General features: G+C 40.1%; 1 pseudogene; it reads right to left on the bottom strand.

The window, feature by feature from the left end:
- Positions 1 to 10,743: 10,743 nt before the first annotated feature.
- On the bottom strand, positions 10,744 to 12,078 carry LOC144807387 (uncharacterized; annotated as a pseudogene).
- Positions 12,079 to 13,393: the final 1,315 nt, after the last annotated feature.

Genomic DNA, 13,393 nt, shown 5'->3' with positions numbered 1-13,393 from the left:
ATTTTCTTGTATTCTCCAAACATGTTTTTCCCTCATATACTGAATGTTCAAACATGTTGAATTCTTCCCGCTTTCGCATTGTATATAGCACATTTATTTCGGGACTAATAAGCTTTCAATGTTTTTTATGTGTTTCATCACAATCTATATACTTCTCTGAAATAATGATGTCTCAGGTTTATTATGCCAGCGTTAATGCACTATCATAACTCAGGCATCTGTCACACGTGACGGGAGCTTTCGTCTCCTTCTCCGGTAATCGGCGCATGGCCTTGAGAGTCTTTCAACTCTGGCCATTAGCGCACGTCCTCAGTAACCTTTTCCCGTGGCCTCCGGTATTTAATTATCCTCCTGGCGGGGCCACGCTTGCAATTCATTTGTTGCTGAGACACCGAACTGTGAGGACCCCTGTCTTCAGGTAATTAACCACACAACTCGCGGCGTAATTGTAATGCTTTTACAGCCGGCTGCCTTTCCTTGCCAGCATGACTAAGCTTTCGCACATTTACTTCACAGACCGCTGATCGCCTTGAACCGTGATTAATACACGGACCACGATGGCACCCCCACCTTTGCAACTATGCCCAGGCTTCATTCCTGAATAACACTGAGATATGTCTGATCAGCACTGTAACCGACGTATACACTATCCTCGATGCCGGTCAAGTACTTAAGGCATTTTCTCCCCATTTTTCCTCCTTAGTTAATTAATCTCCTTGATGGTTACCCCAAATGGAATTTACTAGTGACTACGACATGTCTTGAGGAACTCATCCCTTGGCTTCTCACCACATGCGAAGGGTAAGCCTTACCTTTTTCAACCACGCAAACTGCTTCTTGATGCGCACCTTTAAATACAGCAATGGACCTGACCCAAGCTTTTATTCCCATTAGGCACTTATCCACCTTCATCCAGGTTGCCCCACACCACCCCAGTCCTGAAGAAGATCCGCACGGCTGAGGTTGTGAAATTCCCTTGTGCCCTAAGTCGGAACGAAATGTCAACGCTCTTGGATAGGCCTAGACTTACCCTTTTGTGTCCTCTATCATGCAAATTTTGAATTTTATTCTGCAATTTTAAATATGCCTTAAATTGTGTACAAATGCATGTGGAGCTAGGCTGCTTATGACGGTGAATGACAACCGATCATAGTGTTTTCGAAAATAATACGCATCTCTTGTTTTCTCCTATGTCACTGATTTCTTTCCTTCTTAACACTGAGCACTCCTCATCCTATTAGCACGTTCCCCCTTTTGGAGCAACCTTTACTTAACCGGTAATTCTTGAATATTACCTGTCTCTTCAATATTACTTGAGTATTCACCAGAAAAACTAGTACATTAAATTACTTGGTGAACATATATTTTTTGGTCTGTTTTGTCTGTTTATCCTTATGTATAACTGAGTTTTTGAAATGTACAAGCAGATCTAAACCAGGCTTTCCTGTAGTACCAGACGTCTGTACACCAGGCTGTGTTGGGAGTGCAAGCGCCCCATTTAGATGAGTATTTGAATAGACTGTCGATCCCTAGACTTAACCCCCTTCAGGGACATACACCAGATGAAACCCTGACCACTGAGGAAATTGGCTTCATGATTGACTAGATCACGTGCAACAAAACTCCTGGGATGCACGGGTTCCCGGTGGACTTTTACTTCACCTATAGAGCAACCCTCACTCCAAACCTACTCCAAATGTACCAACAGGCCCGGCAGGAGGGCACAATGCCGGGATCCCTATGGGAGGCTATGATATTGGTACTGCCTAAGCCCAACAGGGACCCCCTGGAGCTACGCTCCTACTGGCCACCGTACACCGACCACAAGATTCGCAGGAAGGTCCTTGCAAACAGGTTGCTCCCCTGCCTCTCTACATTGGCACCAAGACCAGAATGGTTTTCGTACCTGGGAGAAAAATGTGTCTAAACCTATGGCGTCTCTGCAGCTGATGGAAAAGAATCTTTAAGAATTTGCCTTCATAAGCAACACACTCACTAGATATAGAGAAGGCCTTCGACACCCTGGAGTAGGTTTATTTAACGAAAGTGCTGATGTGCATGAAACTAGGTGCAGAAATACTGCACTTGATAAATCGCTGACCCGCATCCGGACAGGCAGAGATCTCAGTTTCTTTTGAAGCATGTGGCAAAGATACCTGCTATCGATTACTTTCGCCCTAGTCATGGACCTGTTCGCTTGCCAGTTTCGTTCGCAGGACCCAGCAGTCGGTATACCAAGTGGGCCAAATTGGGAGGTCATTTCACTGTTTGCTGATGACACATTTGTGTACCTCAGGAATGTGCAGGCGTATCTACCTCAGGTGATGGAGGTTCTAGATGATTTTGGTAGGGATTCTGGACTGAGGCTAAATTGGACCAAATCCAGCTTATATCCCATGCGCAAACTCACAACTTAGAACAGGAAGTGCTGCCGCAATTAGCACTGGGGTGGCACCCTGACATCTTCAGGTATTTAGGGGTGAATTTACTACACCGAAGAAGAACTAATAGAGGGCAACTTAGGTGATGTCTAAGTTTTGCAGTTCCCTGTCGTTTTGGGGCTCGTTGCCACTATCGACCCATGGGTAGAGTGGAAGATGCAAAAATGCTGTTAATACATTTATACTGCTTCTCGACCCACCAGTTTACCCGCCCCGGCGCTTCTTCAGGAAATTTGACTCTGTTTCTGTTCTTATGGACATAGGCCTACATGCATCATAGTAGATTGCATTCGCAATCGGTATTTTTCTTAGAAATCGTCCGTTTGCGAATGCAATCTACTAGACTGAGATGCATCATTCTTTTTTGGTGTTTTCGGTAATTAGGAATTCGTAATCAAAATTGCGATTTCTAAAATGAATCGCAATGGATGCGATTCGTTTATTTTTTGGAAAAGTCCCTATGCATCACAGTTTGGAAGATGCGAATGCTGAAGGAATCGGTGTTAGCATTTCTTAAAATAAGAACAACTCTGACATGGTGTTATTTATTCGCTGCCATAGGCAATCTTGTGCCGTGGGCGTTTGGGAAGTTGTGAAAGCATTTCAAAGTGACAGATTGCATTTCTCAGTCGAGTAAATGATGTCACATGTCATATCAAGGGTTGATCTATTGCGACCTCTGACCTTTTGTGGAAATGATGGGACAAATGTTGTTTTCCCCAAATAAATCATCATTTGCACACATATATGTGAATATTGAAATGTATGCAGGTGCAAGCTGGACACATTCATATTTGGATTTTTGTTGATGTTAGAGAAATCATTTTTATTTCTGTAAGTGTGTTGTTATCATTTTCAAAGATGTTGTTTTTCCACATAACATTGTTTAATAATTTAGGACTCCCATATCAGCCTGCACTATTTTTTACTACAGACCAGATGATGTGAAGGCCTTCCTGATTGCCAGCTCCACTATATAAGGCAGGGTTTGGCTGCCTCCACTGTTGCTGTTTTTCAGAGAGCAAACAGGAGCCTTTCACAATGGCAGCACTTTCCTTCCTTGCGCGCCGCCATAGATTGAGAATAGGTGCAGGTTTGAGGGGAAGGCAGATAGAAGAGAGAATTTTTAGAGTTAGGATTACCTTGCTTGGTCAAACTGAAGATCAAATTTATGATAGGTACCGCCTTACTGGTAACTTAATAATTGATTTAATTAATGATTTGGATCCCATGTTGCAAAGGGAGACTCGCAGGACAAATGCTATCCCTACTCATGTTCAAGTCCTGTGTTGTCTACACCTGTTAGCGTCTGGTTCTTTTCAGGGGGTGGTAGCTATTGCTGGTGGTGTATCCCAGAGCTCACTGTCCAGATTTTTCAATTCTTTTTTGGATGCAATGTTAATTAGAATTAGTCATTACATAAAGTTTCCATCTTCTCAACATGATTTACAGAGAACTAAAGTGGATTTTTATAGTATGGCACAATTTCCACATGTTATATAATGTGTGGATGGGACTCATGTACCTATTTGTCCTCCCTCAGAAAATGAGTACATATACCGTAATAGGAAAAGTTATCATTCACTGAATATTCAAGTGATATGTAACTCCAAGACCATTATAACTGACATAGTGGCTAGTTACCCAGGCAGTGCCCATGATTCTTACATTTTCAAACATAGTGCAATACATGCCAGACTTCTAGCAGGACAGTTTGGAGATGGCTATTTGCTTGGTAACTGTTTTATTTTTTTACTTTTAAAATTACAACATTCCCATCTATCACAATTAGCAAGTAATACATATCTAAAGTAAGTGTCCTTTTCTTTTGGTTATAGGTGATAGTGCCTATGGAGTTAGGTCATACATATTGACTCCATACCTGAACCCAGCAACTAGAAAGGAACAACATTACAACCAATCGCATAAATCAACGCGTAATGTAATTGAGAGAACTTTTGGTGTGCTTAAATCAATGTTTTGCATACTACATAAGACTGGTGGTAGTTTGCAGTATAATCCAAAAACATGCTGTAAAATTGTTGCAGTCTGCGCTATGCTACACAACATGGCAACAGAGAGAGGCATACCTTTGGAAGAAGAAGACATTTTACCACCAAATGACAATGATCCACAGCAACCCCCAGCAAGACAACATGGACCAGAGGCAGCAGAAGGACGGATAAGGAGAGCAGAAATTACACAGAATTATTTCTGAGAAGGTACCATGCTTTATTTGTATTTCTCCATACATAATGATATTCTGTTGAATGTAACAAAAACAAGTGAGGATGTTTCAAAGTAAATGTCTTTCATTATTCAAAAAATGTACCAGACCTCTGTCTCAAAAAATGTTCTTGCTCTCAGTAAATGATTAAATGAAAACATTTTTACTGGGAAAGCTCCATTGAGAAATAACTTGCTTTCATACTATTTTTTACGGCCACGCACACCCAAAGCCTTTGAACCTTTGTTTCCTTCATCCATCAACATCTGGCACCCTTCCTTAACAAATCTAATACTCCGTCTTGACCCAGCAATGGTCCCATCTGGTGGATTTACATTTTTCCCACCCATAGCACTGTCATCCTTTGGTAAAGTAATTGCAGGTATATTACCACTGTTAGAAGCATGCTCTAAGGAAATCTCTCTCACCATTCCCCTTGTTATTGCAACAAAAGATGCATTAATTTTTTCATGTATTTCTGCATTTTGCTTGCACATTTTGGATGCAGAATTTGAAATTCTTGATAATAGTCTGTTCTGAGCATGTAAGCTTGTCTGTTGCCTAAGGTGCCTATGAACACTTTGCTTATGTTGCAATTTCATGACTGTGCACATTGATTCCAGAGACTTTGCTATACTGTCCAGTTTTCCTACAGTAGCCTCTTGGCTATGTTTGAAATCATCTGCCATCTTATTCATAGTGCTGTGCATGCCTGCAATGTCTTTGCACATAGACATCATTTTTCCTTTCATAATTCTAATATCTTTTCCTTACAGACGCTGTATCTTTAATATTTTGTCCTCTACAAGACTTCCAGTGGTGGACCCCTCCTCAAACATGGACCCTGTTGAGGTTCTTGGACGCCTTCTATAAAATTGACTTTGCCTCCTTCGCCTACTAGGCCTGGCATTGGTGGCTGTTGGTGTGGGGTCTGGTCTTGAAACTGCATTTGTTTGAGTATTTTCCTCCTCTGATTCACTTTGCAGTAATTGGCGAACTCTTTGCCTTTCATGTAATGTCACATTTGCTGTAGATGTACTTGGAATGTTGGCATCCTCATTTACTTGAATGTCTAAGTTACTGAAGTCTCTTAAATCTTGCTCAATTAATTCTTGAAGCAATTCTGTTTGAAAAGTGGAAACAGATATTTAGTGTGGAAAATGTTTTGCTGTGAATTACAAATAAAATGATTTTGTTCGATGGTTATTGTCTAAATAAATTTTGATTATTTACTTACATATCTGTGTTTCTGTTTTTAATTTTAAAAAAAGAATCTTTTTCCTTTCATAAAATGTCAACGAAGAACTACATTACCCATGATGCATTGCTCTAAGCATGCTAAGTTCCCTTTAATGAGGCAAGTAGTGCTCAAAATGTAATGTACCTGCTTTTTTATGTAGGAAGAAGCTTCCATCTCATGCCTTGACTATGTTACATGAAAACCATGTTATTAATAAACCCTCTTGCATTTCCAAACACATGTTAACTTACCTTCAGAGGGAGTGATGAGATCAGACGTGTCTATGTTCATGACACCAACAACTGCCTCAGTCAAAAGTGTCCCTTCTACAAGGTCTTCCAAAGGGGTTGTTGGTATGTCCTTGGGGGGACCACCTCCAGTTTTGTTGGCAGATTTCACTCTTGACGCAATCTTCTCCTTAGCGCGACTACGCAAGTCATACCACCTCTTCTGTAAATTGCTGATTTCCCGGTGAGCCACACCAACTGCATTCACCTTGGACTGAATGTTGAGCCACACATTCCTTTTCACAGCATCAGGCACTTTATGAGACAGCTTTCCAAATAACTGATCATGCCTGTCAGTCACCTCTTCAATGAGAATTTCAAGCTCTTTTTCAGAAAATTTCACTTTCCTTTTCCTGGAGGGCCCCTCTGCCTCTTGGTTTTCCATCTCCTTCCTTGTGAAAAGCACAGACTGCAGCAAAAGCAACCTTCCTCAACAGGCTCTGAGATCAACTGCCTGAGCTACATTCAAAAGAATCCTCAGGTGTACCTGATTGCCTTCTTTGGCTTTCCAGTAATCAGAGTGCCTCAATTCATCAACTGTGCTTTTTTCCGCATTTTGCGAAATCGCAAAATGCGAGTTCGCGTTAGGCGAATTCGCAAAATGTAGAAAAAAGCGCGATTCGCCTTAAATTGCGATTTTTAGCGAATCGCAAAAAAAATGCGAAAAAAATCATGCATACCATTTTGCGATTTCTTACTTGCGATTCCTTAAAAATCGCAAATAAGAAATCGCATTCTAACACTTTGATGCATGTGGGCCTTAATCTGGGGAGCAGGCCACAAGAGAGTCGCGCTTCGTAAGCTATACTCTTCCTTGGAACGGAGATAGGGGGATGTACATTTAAAAGACTAATAAAGAACTACAAACTACTGTGTGACTTGAAGACGATTATTTCTCAATACAGCCCTTGTTTGTGATCTTGTTACCGTTCTCACATTATTATCCGCAGTAGAAGAGATGGGAGCCAAGGGTGTTTGATCACAGAAAATCATTTACATATAAAGGGGGTGAAAGACTCTTCACAAAGCACAACACAACTTGTTTATGTAAAAGTTTGTACATTGCACAGGGAGTGTGATTCAGGTAACAGTGTGATTGTTGTATGACAGGAGCGAGCAGTCTTAGTTGCTGAGACATGAATCTCTGACGGGTGCATCTTTAGCTCTTTCAACTGTTTGAGACTGAGGGGGTGGCAGTCTCAAATTCTTGGGGCACAGATACCAACAGCTTCCCTCTTAATCTTTGCTTTTTGCATTTACAGTTGGTGCAGATGCCACCTAAGAGAGTAACCTTTCCAGCTAGGTAGTGTGTTTCCTGGAGTCAGCCTGCTTTGCTTTTCCCAAACTTTGGTCAGCAAAGGTAAATGTGTCTTCTACTAAAGTGTTCTTAGCTCGCTTTTGGTACCGTGGCTTGAGCAGTATGGCCTAAGGGGCACTCGAAGGTAAAGAAAAACAGTGGAAGTCACAAATTTCAATACAGTTTATTAAAAATAGACAAGGAATTTTAAGATTCAAACCAAGTTTAGATCAAAAAGAATATTTAATAATTATTCAGAAGCAAGATCTAAAGGAGGGCCGTGAATTAAGGATTATTAATTAGCAAAAACAACTGTCAAAACCAAACAAAAAGGTAATGAATTTAAAAAAAAAGCTGATCCACTGAGTCAATCAAGAAGTCACATACAAAATTGTAGCTGACTTCTCTAGCTATGCTCGAGGGGACAAAGGTAAGTTTAGTCTCTGGTGATGATCAAGACTTAAATTTGATGCAAGGTTTTTGGCTGAATCAGTCTCAGAAGGTGACGAGCTGCACAGAAGTGGCTTGAAGTGCAAAATCCCGACAGAGTAGAGTTGGGTCATCAAGTTGAACCTGAATTCACAGCAATCAAAATCTATGAAACTTCAGGCAGTTACAACAGCTGCGAAGTCTTCGGAGCTTCCAAGTTATGGAGCTGGTTCAAGGTTGATGATACGAGCCGAAGCATGGAGTGTGCTGTGAGACAAGCAGCGTACTGGAGCTCACGCTGGCGGTTCAAACATGGATACACAAGGTGTATCACATCAGGTTCAAAGGTTGTTCAGCGATTCGAACCCATATCTCACTTATCCAAGTGGAAAGGTAGAATACCAATAAAGGAAGATCAAGGTGCAGGGATCTCAGGGTTTGGGCTCTCGGTTCTTACACTGTGGCCGTACAGCGAGGGTAAAAACTGTTCATCGTATAAAAATGTACACAAGACCTCAGAACCCATTAACAGCAAAGTACATTTCTGTGCTAATGTGGTGGTAAAACCAACAAAATCAGGTAAAAGGAAGAAGAGAAAGGAAAAACAAAAGCAAATCAAGATAACATGGCTAACAGCACGAAGAAATTACCTGATCCTACAACGGTAATGATAAATCACTGCTACAGGAGGCTCTCAGGAGGGAGAATGATGTAGCAAATCCAGGAAAATGACTTCAAGATATTTGTTGCCGCTCCCCAGCCAAACAGACACATCGGAAGAGTGCTCTGGTGTTCGTGCAGGATCATCCCATTCGCTCTAATAACAGCCCAAGTGCCCGCGTCCACTTTAGAGTTACCACAAAAATTAAACACCCAGGCCGAGTTTGAAACCTCGAAGGCTATTCACAAAGGTACCGTACACCTGTGAGCAATCTGTACATGCAAGGATGCTCGTAGAGTAACTTTGCTACTTTTATCTATTCACTATTACGATAACGTTACTCAAAACTGTGTACTTGCACATCTGCACACCCTTAAATAGATGTGGAGCAAAATGTACAAATGTAACTTACTGAAGCATAAATGGAGCATTAGAAAGTGCAGCATACCCGGCCACTGGTAATGCCTTCTAAAACTGCATATATATTCAAAAGAATGTTACAAAATTACCTATATTTTAAAAATAATTATTGCATGAAAAAATATTTTGACCTTTTACTTAATAGTTATTTTAAACTATTAATATAAATAATTTCAATTAATTCTATACATAACTTTTTGTAAGGCAGTTCCGCCTCTGAACAGAGTTGCGAAAGGAAATTTAGTAACTATGAGTACATAAAAAAGAAGAATGATTTTACTTTAGGTGGGATTTTTCATACAAACCTTTGAAAAAAGATGTTTATAAAATGAATTAACTTTCAAGTTAATAGTGTTGCATCATTTGTATTTGTTATAAAGTACATTTACATTCATATTTAACATACAAATATATATATTTTTTCAAGTTTGATAAACTTGTAAAATGTTCCCTACATTTTTTACACAGGGAGCGCTTCACCCAAGTTGAATATATATAAAGTTGTATTTTTTCAAAAGCCTAAATTAAAAGTAAGCAACATTTTTATTATGTATTTATAATTATTCATTGTGAGGTAGAGAATTAATTGTAACAAGTGTAATTAAACCTTACTAAAAATGAATGTTATATCTGTGTTTAAATTAAATAACACATTTTTATTAAAATAATCAAAAGTTTACTTTTGAGATATTTTTTGCCATTGAATTTTTTATTTTTTATTTTTAACTAGTTGCAGTTCCAGTGGATGGCCATGTGTGATATTGGACTTACTCCGGCTCTGAGCAGGAGTACATTTATGACTCTTTAGGTACATTATGGTTGTAGTGACTTTATAGTTGTGGTTCATAAATAGAAATGGGCCTATTCCCTAGTGAGTGCCTGTCCTTCCCTAAACACCTCCCTATACTCCTCTTTACTCCTGCCTTACCCCTCCCCTTTATTCATAATTATTTCACATTTCAAAGCCACTTCCCTCTGTCACTCCCACATTTACTACTGAAACTATACTAACTTGCGCGGAAACTATGCAGTCAAGGCAGATAACTCCACAAAGAAAAAGATAGGAGAGGCAGAACGACTGCACGTAGTTTGTGAATCGCATTTTGTTGTATTGTAGTCGTCCTATAGTAGTTTCTGAATAGGCCTGATTATCTGTGAGACTCTCTTGGGTGTATCTGATGTGATTGTAAAGCTTGTGAAACTGTCCTCAGCAGATGAGAAGCAGGTTCCATTTGTAGCAAAAAGAACATGGAAAGAGGTCGCTAAAGTGGATCTTTGTAATGCAAGGCCGTGTCCCATTGGAACAGAAGTCATTAGAACTATTTAGGGTGGTGCCAAGAATGGTTTGCATATGGTTGGCATTGTCTTTAGTGGCACAGAGACTGGAGAATGATGTGGCGGGATGTTGCAGAGATTAACTACCAGTCCATCCATCACCTTTAGCTTTTCTCAATGATCAGCCCTCCGTGGCACAGAACAGATATTGGTCCCATAGAGACCTACGATAAAGGGACTCCTGCTGCTGCCCCCTGGTGAGGCTCATTAATGCTGGAAACAGTTTGAGGTTACATGCATTCCTGAATCTAGCAGCTTGGCCTCAAAGTTCAGGATCGAATGGCCTTTGTGGGTCAGAGCTCTGCTTATAAACACTCAGGGAGCAAAACACACTGAATGTTTACAAAGAAATGAGTTTAATTCAAGCATTTCCATCCCACGCTGTGCGCTTTTCTCAGTAGACGGTTTGTAGGACAATCAATGGAGCGGTGTCTTTGTGGCTGCTTCCTGTAAATGTTTTGCGATGCTGAAAGCTCCTCCTCAGGGTCCACAGTGAGCACCTTTTATTCTACCACATTGTCTCTCTTATGTAGAAAAATTACATTTACAACTAAAGTTGTTGTCACATTAAGAGCACGGGTCATTTTTTTTCTCATTGTGCATTCTCTCTTGTTGAATAAAACTGAATCTCCAGCAGACTCTTCCCTGGCATTTAGAACAATGATGAGGTTTCTTCCAGGTAAGTTCTCGCAGGTTGAGTGAGACCAGATTTCCGACTGAAACTTTTCCAGCATTCAGAGAGCTAAGAAGGTTTTTACCCCAGTGTGAGTTCTCTCGTGTCTAGTGAGAGTCTTTTTCAGTCTGAAGCTATTCTGGCATTCAGAGCACTGATAGGGTTTGAGCCGGTATGGATTCTCTCATGTAGAGTTAAACCAGATTTGTGATTGAAACCTTTTTGGCATTCAGAACACTGATACGGTTTATACCCAGTGTGAGTTCTTTCATGTGCAGTAAGGCTGGATCTATGCCTGAAGCTTTTACAGCATTCAGAGCACTGATATGGTTTTTACCCAGTGTGGATCCTTTCATGTGCAGTAAGGCTGGATCTATGCCTGAAGCTTTTACAGCATTCAGAGCACTGAAAAGGTTTTTGCCCAGTGTGGGTTCTTTCATGTACAGTGAGATTGGATTTGTTACTGAAGCTTTTATAGCATTCAGAGCACTGATACGGTTTATACCCAGTGTGAGTTCTTTCATGCACAGTAAGGTTGGATTTCTGACTGAAGCTTTTACAGCATTCAGAGCACTGAAAAGGGTTTTGTCCAGTGTGGGCCCTTTCGTGTGCAGTAAGGCTGGATTTATGACTGAAACGTTTCCAACATTCAGAGAACTGATAAAGTTTTTGCCCAGTGTGGATTCTTTCATGTGAAGTGAGATTGGATTTGCGACTGAAGCTTTTATGGCATTCAGAGCACTGATACGGTTTATGCCCAGTGTGGGTTCTTTCATGTACTGTAAGGTTGGATTTGCGACTGAAGCCTTTCTGGCATTCAGGACACTGATAGGGTTTTCGTCCAGTGCTAGTTTTCTCATGTTTAGTGAGGTGGGATTGATAACTAAAGCTGTTCTCACATTCATTGCTCTTATTCGAGTTGTTTGTTTCTCCAAGTTGGGTCTGTTCCTGGATACATGTCATCTTAAGACTGAATCTGATTCCAGAGTCTGTTCTTGTTTATGTTACACTCAGCATTAACTTCTAAATTACACTGCAGATGTCTTCTTTACATTTGTATTTAACTAATTATAGTTTTTTCCTGGAGATCATTTCCTACCTTTAAAGGCATCGATCTAACTTGTCTTATTAACTTTCACTGAGGAGCCCCTTGTATTGATTAAGAGGCCCCTCATGGATTCATTTTCTCCAAGTTATGCACGGGGGAATTCTATCTAGTTTAATTAGTCTCATTTAGTTTTTCTAGTTTATCACTTTTGATTTAGGAGTTTTAAAGGTACTGATAAGGTCTTTGGGCTTTAGTGTTTGCCTGTTAAGTATGTTTGTTCATACAAGTAATGGCAGGTAATTAGGGCATGCCAGGGTGGTTTATGAATTATCAATAGTGTAACACTGGCCTCTTTTATACTTTCTGTAGCAGTATATGCTTTTTTGTTCAGTGGTTAAGACAGGAACATGATCCACTTTGGAAGTTACAGGACAATTTGAAACTACTCGGATCAACCGAAGAGACAGAGTTGGTGGGGGGAAATCTTCCTATATTGGAAATGATAATCCGGCATCTTTGCCGAAACAACATCTGAGAAAGAGCGTTTACAATTTGTTTCTTTTAAACAATCTTTTCTCTCCTCTGAATCACAGGAGACAGAGTCAAAAGCTTGCACTTGTAAATCAGGGATATTAGTCTTTTTGACAGTCCTGTCACAACACAACACGTCTACGGATACTGATCTGTTGGGGAGGGTTTGGGTCTCCAAAGCATTTCTCATAAACCATCAAACAGAATTTACAACACTGAGTTTTCTCAAGTGAACTGCGTGGGAATCAGTTGTGGCCAATGTTCTCCTTAATCTCAGTTACTGACACTTGGTAAACATTGATGGTCCTTTTACTTTAGGGATTTGACAACTTTCACATTCACCAGTTTCTTCCGCTCCAACATCCTCACCATTCCTGGCACATAGAATGTGGTTCTTCTCTAGTGCTCGAGAATGTTTTAACTTTCCTTGAAATAATCCTTTTCATTGTGTTTCACTAAATTTACACCTTCTTTTTTCTGTTCATGCTTCTGTCACCTGTAGAAATGGAGTCAAAAATTGTAAATGAACACAAAGAAAAAATATTTGTGACCTTATACTTTTCACAAAGAAAGTATTAACAAAAACAAGTTTGGAAATCAGTTTGAGTTGCATTTCTGATAGTGGTGAAGCAGAGACCTTGGAATCACTGGAAATCAAGGATGTGAGAGCAAAAGAAGTGAATATTTAGGAAAGAAACACAGATTCTCAGAAGGAGACAACACTATCAATTTGCAACTTCTTTGGCAACGGCTGGCGTCATAGTGAGATATTTGTAATTCTTTCAATGAGTTATTAGATGTTAT

Source organism: Lissotriton helveticus, chromosome 1_2 (assembly GCF_964261635.1).
Source record: "Lissotriton helveticus chromosome 1_2, aLisHel1.1, whole genome shotgun sequence".
Classification (NCBI taxonomy): domain Eukaryota; kingdom Metazoa; phylum Chordata; class Amphibia; order Caudata; family Salamandridae; genus Lissotriton; species Lissotriton helveticus.
Note: the sequence above shows the minus strand (reverse complement) of the source record. Positions and strands in the feature narration are given on the sequence as shown.